This window comes from Odontesthes bonariensis, chromosome 2, assembly GCF_027942865.1.
Source record: "Odontesthes bonariensis isolate fOdoBon6 chromosome 2, fOdoBon6.hap1, whole genome shotgun sequence".
Taxonomy (NCBI): Eukaryota; Metazoa; Chordata; class Actinopteri; order Atheriniformes; family Atherinopsidae; genus Odontesthes; species Odontesthes bonariensis.
Window position 1 is genome coordinate 35,610,926 of NC_134507.1, and position 15,384 is coordinate 35,626,309.

The 15,384-nt window shown below is 44.3% G+C and overlaps 4 non-coding genes across 4 annotated transcripts; all 4 read left to right on the forward strand.

Moving 5' to 3' along the window:
- Positions 1–201: 201 nt before the first annotated feature.
- Positions 202–276, forward strand: trnat-ugu (transfer RNA threonine (anticodon UGU)). The gene has a single exon. It is a non-coding gene; the product is annotated as a tRNA-Thr (tRNA).
- Positions 277–895: 619 nt separating this feature from the next.
- On the forward strand, positions 896–969 carry trnat-agu (transfer RNA threonine (anticodon AGU)). Its single transcript has one exon. It is a non-coding gene; the product is annotated as a tRNA-Thr (tRNA).
- Positions 970–1,228: 259 nt separating this feature from the next.
- Positions 1,229–1,300, forward strand: trnap-ugg (transfer RNA proline (anticodon UGG)). The gene has a single exon. It is a non-coding gene; the product is annotated as a tRNA-Pro (tRNA).
- A 606-nt stretch (positions 1,301–1,906) lies between these two features.
- Positions 1,907–1,979, forward strand: trnap-cgg (transfer RNA proline (anticodon CGG)). Its single transcript has one exon. It is a non-coding gene; the product is annotated as a tRNA-Pro (tRNA).
- The last annotated feature ends 13,405 nt before the right edge of the window (positions 1,980–15,384 follow it).

Consider the following 15,384-nt stretch of genomic DNA (forward strand, 5'->3'; position numbering starts at 1 on the left):
CATGGCTTTAGTTATTCTTGAGGTACAGAAGATTAAACTGAGACTTAATCCAATGTTTTCACATATAGAGATAATTTGAATAACATCATGCCCTGTTTTATGCAGAGATCACATGAATTTCGGAAATAAATCACAAAAAACACTTCCTGAGGTGGATCCAGTTCCTGCTCTTTATTCCTTCATTAGTGTTATGAACCATGTGGCGCTGTGGCTTAGTTGGTCTTAGTTGCCTGTCTTGTAAACAGGAGATCCTGGGCTCAAATCCCAGCAGTGCCTGTGGTCCTTCAGAGTGTGCTATGACTTAGCATATAAAACAGCTTATTATCAGGGTTCTACTAAATGCATCTCACTGGTCCACTTAATAAAAGTGCATATAAATAGCCCACAGCTTTTAAAGTGTCATTTATGCCTATTTTATGCTTTCGGAGTATAATTTTACTCCGTTAACATAACAAGTCAATTGGTTAGGGTACAGTACGGTGGAGGTTCTCCTCCTGTCACACCACATAACATCAAAATGAACATACAAACTGTGAAATAGTCAGAGTTAGCGTAAAAGCTGAGGGTAGGACGTCATTTCCTCAAAATACGAAGTGTAAAATAATAAGTAAAAGCATAAAAAAGCCTTGTAAAAACAGGGTCAATGACTTGGCGTGTAATAAGTACACCGCTTCATGAGATCAGGCTGTAACTGGTGAAAGTGCCTTCCTCATGAACACCAGGGTCTGAGTTGAAAACCCAACAATATCTGCAAGATACAATGAAGTTTTGAACCAATTGGAGGCACTTCTACTCATGGCTTTAACTTTTCTTGAGGTACAGAATCACAAAAACCACTTCCTGAGGTGGATCCAGTTCCTGCTCTTTATTCTTTCATCAGTTGTCCAAACCATGTGGTGCTGTGGCTTAGTTGGTCAAAGTGCCTGTCTAGTAAACAGGAGATCCTGGGTTCAAATCGCAGCAGTGCCTTAAGATGTTATTATTTACATCAACATGGTGCCATAACTGTTTACTGCAGTGCTTCAGGAGTGCTGGACTTCCAAAACAGTCTGTACTTGGAGGCACTTCATCTCATGGCTTAAACTATTCTTGAGGTACAGAAGATTGAACTGGGACTAAATCCAATGTTTTCACATTTACAGATTATTTGAATGACATCCGGCTCTGTTTTATGCAGCGATCACGTGAATTTCGGAAATAAATCACAAAAACCACTTTACTTCTTTTTGGCTCGTTGGTCTAGCGGTATGATTCTCGCTCTGGGTGTGAGAGGTCCCAGGTTCAAATCCCGGACGAGCCCTTCCCTGGTCTGCTGGCCTTGTGTCTCTGCTTTGCTGTGAAATCAGAGAATGATTGAATCAATGACGATAACATTGAATGCATTTGGAATCAAAGCCACAAATAAGGAAATACAGCTCAAACCTCCACCACTCATTCTGAAGTTGCTTCAAGTCCTTCTTAAATGAATTTCTTAACTGGAATTTGAAAGACAGATCCATGCATAAAAAACCTGTATCATGTAAGCACACCCTCTGCAGTGTTATCTAAAGCAGTTTTGGTATTTGTTCTATAAATCCAGATTGAAACACTTTCAAGTCAATGGTAGAGAAATGGAGCTATAGATCTGTTCTGTCTTAAAGTTGGGCTTCTTCATAAAATGTGTTGTGAATTGGTGAAACCTGGCGGTGAGTATTGACTCATTGGTCTCAGGAGTTTTTGTGGGCTGTTCAGTGTATGTGCCTAATAACTTCACTCATGTTGAGGGAAGGGAGAGCCAACTCCAAACAATATAGGCTCATTGCTATGGAAAAGTCAAAGAAGAAAGAAAGCAATCACAAATTCCCAGGATTCCATGGCTACGTCACCTATCCGCATGGTCTCACGAAACGCAAAGAGAACACCTTTTGGCTCGTTGGTCTAGGGGTATGATTCTCGCTTCGGGTGCGAGAGGTCCCGGGTTCGAATCCCAGACGAGCACTCCTACTTTAAGAAACCTATACGGAAAGCTTGATGTTTAACTTTGGGTACCTTCCTTGATCTCAAATGTGTCTCTCTTTGCTGCCCCAAATTGTTAATTAAGAGTGCTGATAACTGCAAAAATGTCCTGTCTTCCTATATTGTTTGGAGCTGTAGCAGTTGGCTCTCCCTTCACTCAACATGAGTGAAGTTATTGAGGACATAGACTGAACATGCCCTAACATTCGAGCCACTGACAACTCATCTTTTTTTTTACAATGCAATTTTTAGCTAGACAAACCGTTATCCCGGCTTTTACTTGGAGTTTACGTTGACCCTCCACGAGTTTACACTCACAGCTAGGATTTGTAGTGTTACAGATTCATTTACACATACTTTTGGCAACTAATCTCCACGTTAGAAAAAGAGAAATTTGAAATAAAAAAAAGATGGAAGAAACACTGACATTGAGTGAGCTGAACTGAAAGTTGTAGGATGTTTCTATTCGATGATCGAACGTACCTTCCGAGGGTATCGTTTTGCTATCTGTGGCCCCGGGCCCTTGTATGACGTCTAAAGTTGCAAACCCTGGCTCGTTGGGCTAGGGGTATGATTCTCGCTTAGAGTGCGAGAGGTCCCGGGTTCAAATACCCGATGAGCCCTTTTCTGGTATTTTGGCCTTGTATTTCTGGTTTGCTTTGAAATCTACGCATGACCTAAGGCCTGAGGCCCCGTTTACACGATAGGAAGACGCAGATATTTTCCTGCGGTTTGGCCTCTCATTTACACCAAAACCCCGTTTTTATCACAGAAAATGATTATTTCTAAAACCTCCGGCCAAAGTGGAGATTTCTGATAACGCTGGTTATGTGTCAACTGGGAGAAACGGCGTTTTAGGTTCTTAAACGTCACATTATGTGCCAGAAAATGCTTAACGTCATGCGAGCGCCTTATGTTTGCAGTTTGTTTGGCTACTGATCAGGATTATCATGGATGATGTTAAAGTTCTCCTAATTTTTACGTTTGTGCAAATGATTCTGGCCTTATTGCATTTGCCACCCCAAACCTGCTCGCACAGTTCAAAATAGAGGAGCACCACTCTTCCGTGGCCGCTCCTGCGTCCAGTATGCACTCAGGGCCGTATTAAGTCAATGTGGTGCCCCTGGGCACTAAACCTCAAGTGCCCCTAGGCTACATTTTCAAACGTATTCATTCAAAATCAGTAACAATTAAAGCAGCAGCATCCATCTATGTACAGTATGTAGGATTATACAAATATCTCCATTTAAAACCAATCAATTCAATATCAATCCAAACAGCATCCATATATTAAAATGTACAGATTCAAAATGTGTATCAATTCAAAGAGCATTTGTCTATATTGAAATATATTATCAATTCAAAGAGCATCCACCTATGCAGCACTAACAACACTCCTATTATCCAGGGGGACGTCATTGCCACAGCCGTCCCAGAGCACCATAAGTGGTCTCCCCAGAATGCCAAACCACGCACACTTAAAAACTTAATCAGGGTGCTTGCTCTTTTTCCAAAACAAATTCCAGACTTTTTCCAGACTTTTTTAAAACTGAGACTTTTTTTCCCCAAGACCTTAACTTTATGTACTTGTAACTTGTGTGCCTACTGCCTACTTCATTGGTTGAGATTGTACCAACTGTGTTTATTAGAGATGTTCATCTCTAATAAGTATTCAATGAACAAATGCATTATTCACAGTAAATTATGCTTTTACTGATGAAAACGTTTCAAAACATGAAAATCACAAGTACATGAATTTCACATCAAACAAGTGTCACAAAAACTATATATTAAAAAAATAAATGGATGGATGAATGTATGTAGAATTCAGTCTCTTCACTCACATCTCATCCCATTAGGCTAGTACAGTAAGTGACCAGTTAGTAAAATTATAGTTTTATAGCCTACCTTCCTATTTCTCATTTCACAATGCCTTTGAGCATACTGTAAAATTCTAACATACATTTATTTTCCATACTTTATTAAGACTTTCACACAAAATCCAAGAATTTTCAAGGTCTGGAAAACAGTGCTTCAAAATTCCATACTTATTAAGACTTGCAAGACTTGCGCAAGCACCCTGTTAATCACGGCCACAATGCGTCGCAACACCTCTCTCCAATACTTTGCCGCATCCTCTTTTTGTTGTCTGAGAACAACATCAACCGTACCGCATTCCGTGACCTCCTGAGAAGTGCGAGCAGACACTCGCGGTGGCTTGCGCTCTTCTCATGGGCTGTGACTCTGTCCGGGTGTTTCCAGTCACTGTACCCCTCGGTGAAAGCATTTTGCTGCCCGGCCAGACATTTACACGAACAAAAAATACAACATGCCGGTTGAAGGGGAATAGATTAGCCAATCTCAAGACACTGACTGTTTGTTCGGCAGCTGGCATTGGATAAGATCATTTGTAAGAAACCTGGTTTTCTTACCGTCGTGCCGTGCTGATGCTGCATATTTAGCCGCCCGGTTGTGGTAGATGGTGGGACCGTTAGCAATAGCCAGCTGGTTGTCGATGTTTTTTATAAAGAAACGATCTAACACTGGAACATTTTTAATTGACGCTAAACTTTTCTATTCAGACAACCACTCAATTGATGTATATCCATTTTTTTTTTTTTTTTTACCGCGTTTTTTAAAAAACATGATGCATTTCACCACAGGTGGACTGGCTCAACTGACAGGTTGAGGGAGGGGGCTTAATGTTCACATTAGGCCACTATTGCTCAGAATTATGATATATCGTTGCTGTTCTTATCACATTAGTTTTAATAATGAATTTTATATGAATATTTATGTCAAGTGTCAAGTGTAACCATTTTAAGTACAAACATTCATGAAAAAAATATTTTTAAAGTTTGTCGTGTGGTGCCCCCCCACTGGCTGTGAATGGTTGGTGCCCCTGGGCACTGTGCCGCAGGCCCATATAGTTAATCCGGCCTTGATGCACTGACTGTCTATATTTCCCTCTTATTGTCTTCAGTTTTGTTGTGATATTTGCTCGCGTCATCTCCTCCTTCACATGAGGAAAGTCCTCTGAGGATTTTGATTGGCTTGCAATCGTTTCTCTAAATACCCGGCTACGTGTAAATGTGGCCCAAGACTATGACTACGGCTACACGAAAACGAAACGAGGTTTTTTTGAAAACGGGTACGAAAATTCTTGCGACCACATGGCAACACGCTGCTGTAAAGACTCAGGTCCAGACGAAAACGGATGAAAACGATGAAACGATGCAGTACACACGCCACGCTGTGAGACAATAGAGAAGTGTTAAAATTGGCTCACAGCGTCAATGTTTGACTGACGCAAAAACGTTTTAGCTGTAACAATGGAAACGAAACGAGGCCGTTTTCAAACTTTCCCACTCTGGAACCCGTTCTCAAAATCTATCGTTTTGGGGTAGTGGGAACGCCGGCTCCGTGTGGCCGCGACAGCGAAACGATAAGAAAAAGTATCGTTTACAGTGAAAAACGTTTCCGTGTAGCCGCAGCCTATGTGTCAACTCGTGGACAACTATGTGAGTCCATTGTTGCCAGTTAACTGCAGCCTTGCACCTTTCAGCAGCAGCTGTTACCGCTGAGCAATCAGTTCCCTCTGCACTGAGGATCATATGAAAGCAGCTCCTGCAGCTTCAGGTTAGTGTCACAGGGCTCTGAACTTTGTGTTAGTGCAGTTTGGCAGGAGCAGGTCCCAGGCAAGCTTTAATTATATTGCAGCAGAATGAGGTGAGTAACTTCTAGTCTATCCCAGTGCTTCTAAGTGGTGGCACTGAACCTCTGCTGCCTTAAATGTCTGAGGCAAGCAGAACCTCATTTGGTCGCAGCATTACACTATGTTTATACAGTTAAGCTCAACAGGACTGGGCATGTTAAGGGGAGGTGGTGGTCGGACCCCACTGGTCTCTAAATGTACTCAGAACTTCATATGAGATGTCCCTGTTTCTGCAGGGTTTTGTGGATTTCTTGTGTGCTGATTGGAAGCATCGCCTGCATTCCTGCACAAAACGGTAAGCTGATCCCAATCAAAGCTCAGCAACTAAAAGCAGTTTAAATTGACTCGGGGTGTAAATGGAAGGCTGCTCTTAATTCTCTGTTTCCTCACCCATGTATTCAGTTTATGGACAAGATCTATCTAAGCCAACGTATCAGAAACAAACTGGAACCAGTGGTTCTGGAGCTCCTGGCAGCAATTACCAGTTTGAAGATGGGAGCTGGAGCCTTTCATCTGACACCAGCGGCGAGGACGAGCCAGTCTTCACTCCTGTGACCGACGAGGATCAAGTCTACGCTTACAAATCTCGGTCCCGCTACAACAAGAAGCGTGTGCTGTTCAGCCAGTTCCGCTACAGCCCAACAGAATCTGAGCCAGACCACGGCAAAACATCTCAGCACAAGGTTCAAGTTCAGAGCGGCTTCTGAGGATCTTTCTGGTGAGGCTCATTTTACTCTGCATGTGTGCTCTCTGTAGCTGCTGGTAGGTGACCGACTTTCTTTGTCTTGCAGATCTGCATATTCTAGAGGCATCGCTGCTGCTACCGCTTGAATAAATGGCTTTAACTTGAATACCTCGTTGCTCCATCAAATGGCTCCTCGCTGTCTCTGGGTCATCCAGTTGTGGGTTGGAGGGGATAGTTGAGGGCCTGACAGGTTCACATGACTTAATCCTATAAATAAGATGTTGGCATTAACGTAAGGACAGTATCTGCTCAAAGGTGAGCTTGTGAAGGTCTTGACGGCTTCAGCTTGGAATGCATTCCCAACTAAAAATGGCTGAAAAGCCAACTGCAGCTCTTAGGCCGTAAGGTGAACCCCGTTTTCGTTTAGGCTCGCTCCGTGCTCTCCGAACTACATGCCCGTTAGCTGATAAAAATGACCAACTTATTTTGCACATATAAAAAAAGTTTCGCGTCACAGAATCCTGTACTTTTTTTAAACCGAGACGTTTTCTGAAGATATTTTCCGCAGGGCTGAATGACGATTTTGACGTCACAAGACACCACGTGACCGCGCTGGACCAATCACGTTGCCGATTTACGACAACAAACTGGAAAAATGACAACCTGTCTGATGCTGTCAAAACTAACCTACAGAAAGGAATCTCGCAAAATATCATTTTAAAGTGAACATAAAATAATAATTATCAACGATAATGCTCATTCATATATTTCTGACTTGAGCCAATTTAGCCATTTACCATTCAGGTATTCATTTACTGATTTATTCACTAATAACTATACAACACATAACAAAATCAAAACAAGTAGGGCATACACATCAACCGGCATAAACTTATATACATAACCATAATAAAAGGAATGATACAAATGGAATAGAATGAAGGTAAAAAAAAAACATTAAAAAACGCACGCAGACACATACACTATTCCTCACTGTCAGTGTCAGGGCAGCTGTCATCTTCTTTATCCTCGGTTTCCTTTGTGGTGTTTGAACAGCTGGAACACCTGCACAAGTCTACTTTATTAATACTTTATTAATCCCAATTAGGGAAATTGTTTTGTTGCAGCAGCATACAGTATATGAAAACAATTAAAGTAGTGAAAAACAAGCAAATAGAATAGAATAAAATAAATAGAAAATAAAATAAAATAATATAAAATAAATAGAAATAGTGAATAAAGATTTGCTATATACAAATCTACAGTGTTTTTTGTTATTGTTTTTTAGGAGAGACTTCAAGCCTATTGAGGTTGAAGTTCTCTTCCAGCCAGAGGGGAGGTGTTGTAGATGGTGATGGCTGCTGGTAGGAAGGATTTCCTGAAACGGTCCTTGTGACAGTGGAGCTGGATGAGCCTGTTGGAAAAGGAGCTCCGCTGTCCAACCAGCAGCTGGTGGAGAGGATGGGTGGGGTTATCCATGATGGATAACAGTTTGTTCAGTGTCCTCCTCTCCACCACCGATTCAAATGAGTCCAATCTTTTGCTTTACACATGACCTTATTATTTTAGCCTGATAATTTGCCCTTTTGCAGTGCTGGTGGAGGGCATCACTTGTTGGGGAGATAGATAATTCTGGCAAGGCTGATGATGCCATACAGAAAGCTTTGTACCTAGCCTCATTGATGTTTTCTGCAGTTGGCTGATCGTACAAATGGCATACATATTTGGAAAGTAATGCTAATGTAGAGTGGTCCAAGTTAAATTCAGTCCCCAGATTTCTGAAAGTTCAGGTAGACATCTTTCTCGCATGCCACAGCAAATGTCTTCTTTTTGCCTTGTGGAGTCACACCCAGTGAATGTGTGGATCCCAATCAAGGCTGAACACACACCGGCTCCGAGAGCTGATGACACCTTGGTAATGTCCATTATGCGTGTTCTGTTGCCCTTCCCTGTGAAGAAGTACAAGCTGCATGGCAAATCTTTCTGCAGACTCACAGCAATGACTGCTACATCGGTGTCAGGGCTCTTAATAATGACAGTCTTATGTTCCTGTGCAGCATGTTGTGCATGCAAAAACACCAGTGTCACATTCTTCGTGGTCACACTGCAGGTCTTCCACAGCATGAACAGACTGCACACCTTCCAGTACAGTCACGGTGACATTGGTGTTGATGTGCTATGTACAAGCTGAGGTTTCTTCCCACTGCTGTAAGATCAGCATGTGGCCACGCATCGTATAAGAACTCAGCAAGTGCTTCTTTATTTGTTCCTTCTGATTCCTTCCATTCCACCTTGTGCAGGTGAAATTCTGTGTTTCCTCATGCTTAACAGAAGATATGTGCATGTAACAAATCTTTCGGTCGAAATTTCGTCTTCTTCGGTACTGCTGGATGATTGCGCTGCTGCTGCGGTGCTGTTTTTGTTTACCAGCTCAGCTGACATACCAGCTCTTCGATTCGTCCATTCTGATGACGTCTCAACCGTGGCACCTCTCGCGAGCCAAATTGTTATTACGCCTGCCGAATATGTACATACGCCTTGCCAGGCACTAGTTATTCCTTTAAACGTTGCGAACTAAAAAAGTACTGTGTTCTGAGCGGCGAAACTTTTTTTTAAACCTCAACATAACTCAAATCTTTTTATGAGCTGAAGCGTGTTTGGTTCGGAGAGCGCGGAACAAGCCTGGTGATCTGAAGGAGTTTTCGAGGTTCACCTTACGGCCTATCTCTGACAGCAGTGGGTAAAGGTGTGGCCTTGAGCTCATCAGAAGATTCCACTGCTGCATATTGTGCTGAGGGGGAAACCTTTCCACTCTGTAGCAGTCCTCACCCTACAGCTCTGGGTAAGGGCAGACCCATCAGATGCTGGGGCCATGTGAAACCTGGACAGTAGTTTCTGCAACTCCATGACCGAGGATGGCTTCATCATATTGTCTGTGGTTGCAAAGGTCTTGTACTCTGAATACTTGTAATGAAGCTTGTGCTACACAAATCAAAAGATGTGGCAGCTACTTTTAGTGAAGTCGCTTGGCAACAAAATTTATAGGCTCAATGTTCTCAATGCTCAATGGTCCATCTATATGTGAGAATCAGATGTCTTACCTGGTCGTCCCTGCAGCAAGCACACTGCCTGTGGGGACTACTTGCAAATAGTCGACATATATTGACATAATTAAAAGAAAAACTTCTGTGGACTTGTTTCCACACTTTAAGTCACTCACATTGTTAACCTGCAGGTTGCAATTTAAATATGAACATGATAAAGTCTGGTCTTTGTTGGATTTAATGAAAGTAATTATGAGGACAGATGATGTGAACTACTAAACAAATGTTAGTGTTCAGAATTAAAACAACCTGGGGATATAAATATTCTCATTTTCATAAATATGAAGTTCAGGTGTGACAGTCAACATTTTACAGTAAAAAAGACTCTCAGAAACTTAGACCCATATTAAAAAAGAGCATTATTCAAATAGACGCATTTTCCCTTTTAAATGAGTTAAAAATGTAACTTTAACTTCAGTGTATTTTCAGTACAGTTCCACCTCACTGATGGCTGCTAAAGCCTCCACAGTACAAAGAACAGAAAACAGTCGCCTACAGACTATAAAGTGCTCAAATGTCACATTTCCCATGTTGGAAGTTTGCTGTGTCACAGGGAGTCTGTGGGAGTCTGTGGTTCTCACAAGGCAACAAGTTTTCAGGAGGAATGATGGAAATCCACAGAAATCGTCAAGACAAATTTGAGAAACACTTCCAGATATGAACAAAATGATGGCACAAGGTGCTTTAAACATTTAACCTCCGTTATGTCCTGTTTAATCAACTTCATCTGAAATAAATCTAAGATCTCCTCCATATCACTTAATAAAAGAGCAGCTCTGCATCATGTTGTCTCACGTTTCTACATCTCATCTCAGATATTAATCTGAGCTTCAAACATCTCAGAGTGCGCATAAGGCAGTTAGCGTGACTTTAGTAAGAATCCACCCTCTGCTATGTTCCAAACACATCCATGCTTCTAGATCCTGGATGGATGAGAGAGCTGCAGAGCTATAACCTGGAGTCCTTCAGACCAAATCTCTGTCACTCCCCTCACACTCCCCAGCCAGAGATTAGGGGCCCACAGTGATCTGCAGGACTTTGGTCCAGATGTTTAACACCGTATCTGACCAAGCGGAATTCACCTTCTTTAAAACATCCCATGTTCATTCCTCACATGTTGCAACAAACCTTTTTAAATGGGATGTCAGAAGTGTTCATTTTCAGAGCTGAATTGAATGCAGCACGATCTGACTGGGTCCCAGGTGAGGTTTATGAGTGTAATTAGAGCAGGTAGAGCACCAATATAAAGTCAGCTGCAGCCTCAGATGAGTTACAGCACAAATCTTCTCTCAACAGCAGTCACTAGATTGCTGTTTTTGACCAGTTTTATCTGAATTGTGTTGCTGCTGTTTTGTCTTGTTCAACATGTTGTTTAAGGTTTTCTTCAGGTGAGTCTTCATGTTTAATGGTTTAGGTTTTTGTTCTCCTATACACTAAAGTTTCTTTCTTTTCTTTTGAAATCCAAACAGGATTTCCTGGCTTTGTGTCCTGCTCTTCAGCATTGGAACATGTTATCCCCCCCAGAAAAGCAAGTATATCAACATTTAGGTGCACTTTATATAAAGGCAGCCAACATGGGAAGTTGTTTAGGAACAGGCACGTGCACAGATAGACCCCTAGTGGTGCTCAAGCACCTGCCCTTTTGCCCTGGATGAGAAAAGTGCCCTTTCTGCTGGTGCCCAATTTTTTTTATAAATATAATTTTAAAAAAATGACCTTTTCTGTCATCAATTCCCCCCAACTCTGTTTCGATATCTGACGGTGCATTTATTTGAGTTCTTGTGAGAATTTCGCCCCGACATGCACCGCGGCGCCCACAAGCCTCCCACGCGCCCTTCCCTCCTCCTCCTTCACTTACTGCCTACTGCGCGTGCAGTGCTGAGCGTCAGGCTAAACAGCTGAAGCCAACTTCTTCTCTGACTCGGAGCATCAGACAGACAGGTAATGACAGTGCAATACCCCGACGTTGTTTGGTGATAAATTAACAACAACAATTAGCGCCGCTGAAAACATTACGTCGCAACTGGTCTGACGTTTGCTAAAAAACAAACAAAAAAAACCCTCACGAAATCCATGATTTAAAAGCCTTGCCCAGTTGTTTACTGACGTTTGTCATGTTTAATGAAGAGAGAGGGGAGGAGAGAGGCAGGCAGACATTAAATATTTTAATTATTGAAAAGAAAGGTAGGTCTTAAGTTGAGCTACATGACAGTCTGGTGAGGTAATGTGGTAAGCACCCCAAACCCAGAAGCAGAGGAAGCTGTCCATGTTCTTTGGGACTTCTATGAGGAAAATGAGGACCAGCTGAAGACAGAGCTAAAGGTGTTCCACTCCAGCTTTCCCTTGAAGAACCTGCAAGAAATCCTTGCCATTGTTTAAGAGAACACTGGCCAGCTCATCTTTCCAACATTTGTGAAGATGGTAAGGATCTATGCAACACTGCCAGTGACAACAGCTTCAGTGGAAAGATCCTTTTCAAAACTGAAGATAATAAAGACCAGGCTCAGGAGTCTCTGTGGGGAAGAAAGACTCTCCGACCTTCTCCTGCTTGCCATTGAGCACGACATTGAAATAAATCATGCTCCTGTGAAGATCCTTTAATTTATTCAGAGCAGAGTTTTAAGTTAAAAGATTTTTTTTATTATTTAACATATTATTTGGTTATACAATATGGCCTTGAATGAATGAACCTTTACCAAGTCACAAGTACCAGCGAAATTGTAGCCATCAGCCCGTCTTTTTTTTTTTTGTCTGGCCTTGTTTTTGCCTATTATTCATTTATTTATTCAATTTGATCATTTGAGTTAGTATTGGTTGCGTTAACAAAAATAAATATATACGTTGAAAATATCCGACTGTGTTATTTATTTATTTATCATTATTTTAATTTCATGTATAATTTTGGCGATGGGTGCCCATTTTTTTGCTTGAGCACCTGCCCCCCAAAATGTCTGTGCACGTGCCTGTTTAGGAATGAGAGAGAAGAGGGTCTGCAACTATATTAATCATGCTGCACCAAATCTTCCAATATATTAGACTTCAGGTTTAATGACCCACTTGAACTGCAGATACTCCTTTAGCTTTGTTTTTGTTACTAAACATATTGGCAGTGATACAGAGGCTACTGAGAGCATGACTAACCATGCTGTCATACTCTGCTTCAACTAATTTCTGGGCTCAGGTCAAAACAGTGGATCCTCTGGCTCTGGTAGTAGCACGTCTGGGTCTGGCTACGGCAGCAGCGGCTCCTCTGGGTCTGGCTACGGCAGCGTCTCCTCTGGCTCTGGCTACGGCAGCAGCGGCTCCTCTGGGTCTGGCTACGGCAGCGGCGTCTCCTCTGGGTCTGGCTATGGCAGCGGCACCTCTGGGTCTGGTAGCGGCTCCTCTGGGTCTGGCTACGGCAGCGGCTCCTCTGGCTCTGGCTATGGCAGCAGTGGCTCCTCTGGCTCTGGCTACGGCAGCGGCGTCTCCTCTGGGACTGGCTATGGCAGCGGCACCTCTGGGTCTGGTAGCGGCTCCTCTGGGTCTGGCTACGGCAGCGGCTCCTCTGGCTCTGGCTATGGCAGCAGTGGCTCCTCTGGCTCTGGCTACGGCAGCGGCGTCTCCTCTGGGACTGGCTATGGCAGCGGCATCTCCTCTGGCTCTGTCTACGGCAGCAGCGGCTCCTCTGGGTCTGGCTACGGCAGCGGCGTCTCCTCTGGGTCTGGCTACGGCAGCGGCGTCTCCTCTGGGCCTGGCTACGGCAGCGGCGTCTCTGGCTCTGGCTACGGCAGCGGCGTCTCCTCTGGCTCTGGCTACGGCAGCGGCGTCTCCTCTGGCTCTGGCTACGGCAGTAGCGGCTCCTCTGGCTCTGGCTACGGCAGCGGCGGCTCCTCTGGGTCTGGCTACGGCAGCGGCGTCTCCTCTGGGTCTGGCTACGGCAGCGGCACCTCTGGGTCTGGTAGCGGCTCCTCTGGGTCTGGCTACGGCAGCGGCACCTCTGGCTCTGGCTACGGCAGCGGCGTCTCCTCTGGCTCTGGCTACAGCAGCGGCGTCTCCTCTGGGCCTGGCTACGGCAGCGGCACCTCTGGCTCTGGCTACGGCAGCGGCGTCTCCTCTGGCTCTGGCTACGGCAGCGGCGTCTCCTCTGGCTCTGGCTACGGCAGTAGCGGCTCCTCTGGCTCTGGCTACAGCAGCGGCGTCTCCTCTGGGCCTGGCTACGGCAGCGGCACCTCTGGCTCTGGCTACGGCAGCGGCGTCTCCTCTGGCTCTGGCTACAGCAGCGGCGTCTCCTCTGGGCCTGGCTACGGCAGCGGCACCTCTGGCTCTGGCTACGGCAGCGGCGTCTCCTCTGGCTCTGGCTACGGCAGCGGCGTCTCCTCTGGCTCTGGCTACGGCAGCAGCGGCTCCTCTGGGTCTGGCTACGGCAGCAGCGGCTCCTCTGGCTCTGGCTACGGCAGTGGCGGCTCCTCTGGGTCTAATGCTGGCTTTACTGCGCAGGACGCAGACTTTGCCCGTTTCCTTGCTGCCCTAATGAACTTGAAGATCGACCGTTCTTTCCCACAGTCTGCCTGGACCTCCGACCAGGTCCCTAAGGACACATCTGAGATGCGCGCTGTATACCCTTCATCCCACGTCGTCCAGTCCAGCAATGGCTACCAACGAACCCGCGACTCCAGTTCGTACGCCAAATACTCCCAGGATGCTTTTGACCACTTTGATGCCAAGACTGGGTCTAAAGGGCAGAAGTTGTAGTAAGGTAAAGCTGGACTAGTGTCTGAAGTATTGAGACTCCTGTATCAATACTGACCCCTTCATTTTTCTGCAGGTGACTCTCATGGACACTTCCATGGAGATTCCAACATGTGGCTGAGCTCTGGCAAAATAAACTTGACCAATAATACGTGGTCTGTGTATTGAATACTTGATCTCAAGGTTTGTTTTCACTTCATAGAAGATTTGAGTCTTCACCACACCCACTGAGGCTGACTCTGCTTTTGAAGGGCAAACTGAATACTTCTGCTTTAAATTCTACCACTACACGTTTCCTTCTCCTCATGGTTGAATTGCATTACACAAACCCAGACCAAAATAACTTGAAGCTCAATACAGTGGTCCTGCTTGCCCTTGCACAATGAAGGTGCCTCAGTTAAATCTGCACTCGCTGGCCTTTTCCAAGCTTTAATTGCATGTGACTCATTAGCCTATGCTACGTAGCTTTGCTCCTCCTCTGCTTGGTGTCTTCTGTGTGCCTCAACAGAGCCATACATCCCTCTTAACCAACTTTGTCTCGACTTGCCTTCTGTGTGTGAGGCCACTGCTTCATACAGACTCGGTCCTTAACGTGGCATTGCACATCTTCCCATGTTGGTTTTCATCTTACACAAGACTTGAATATCTCCTCTGCTTCTGTTTTCCTGATTCTACCACATGTGGAAGATGCATTTTTGAATTCCGTCAAGCTCAAAGCTACATGATCAATTACCAAAATATTTTCTAACTTAGTTTCAGATCACTTTCAAAGTACTCTCCCACACTAGGCTCGGATACGGCTCTCTAGAAAAGGTCTCCAAACAGTTCTAGCAGAGTCCCAGTGAATGGAGTGTGGAAATTATTAGACCTTTTCCTGAGTGACTGGAGAGCTGTCCAGGGTGTACCCTGACTCTTTCAATTGGCAGCAGGGATAGGCTAAAGCAGAGCTACTCATTATGCGGCTCCTCAATCTTTAATTGGCGGCTCGCACTCGCATAGTAGCTTATGACAATATGGTAACAATAACCAATTTTTTCAAATAACATACGGCGAACACTGCACAGTACTAAGTATTAATTAAGGCTTAAAGGTGGGGTAGGGCTTCTTTTTCTGGAGCATTTTTTTACTCTGCTAGGGGTAGGCTAATTGAGCTA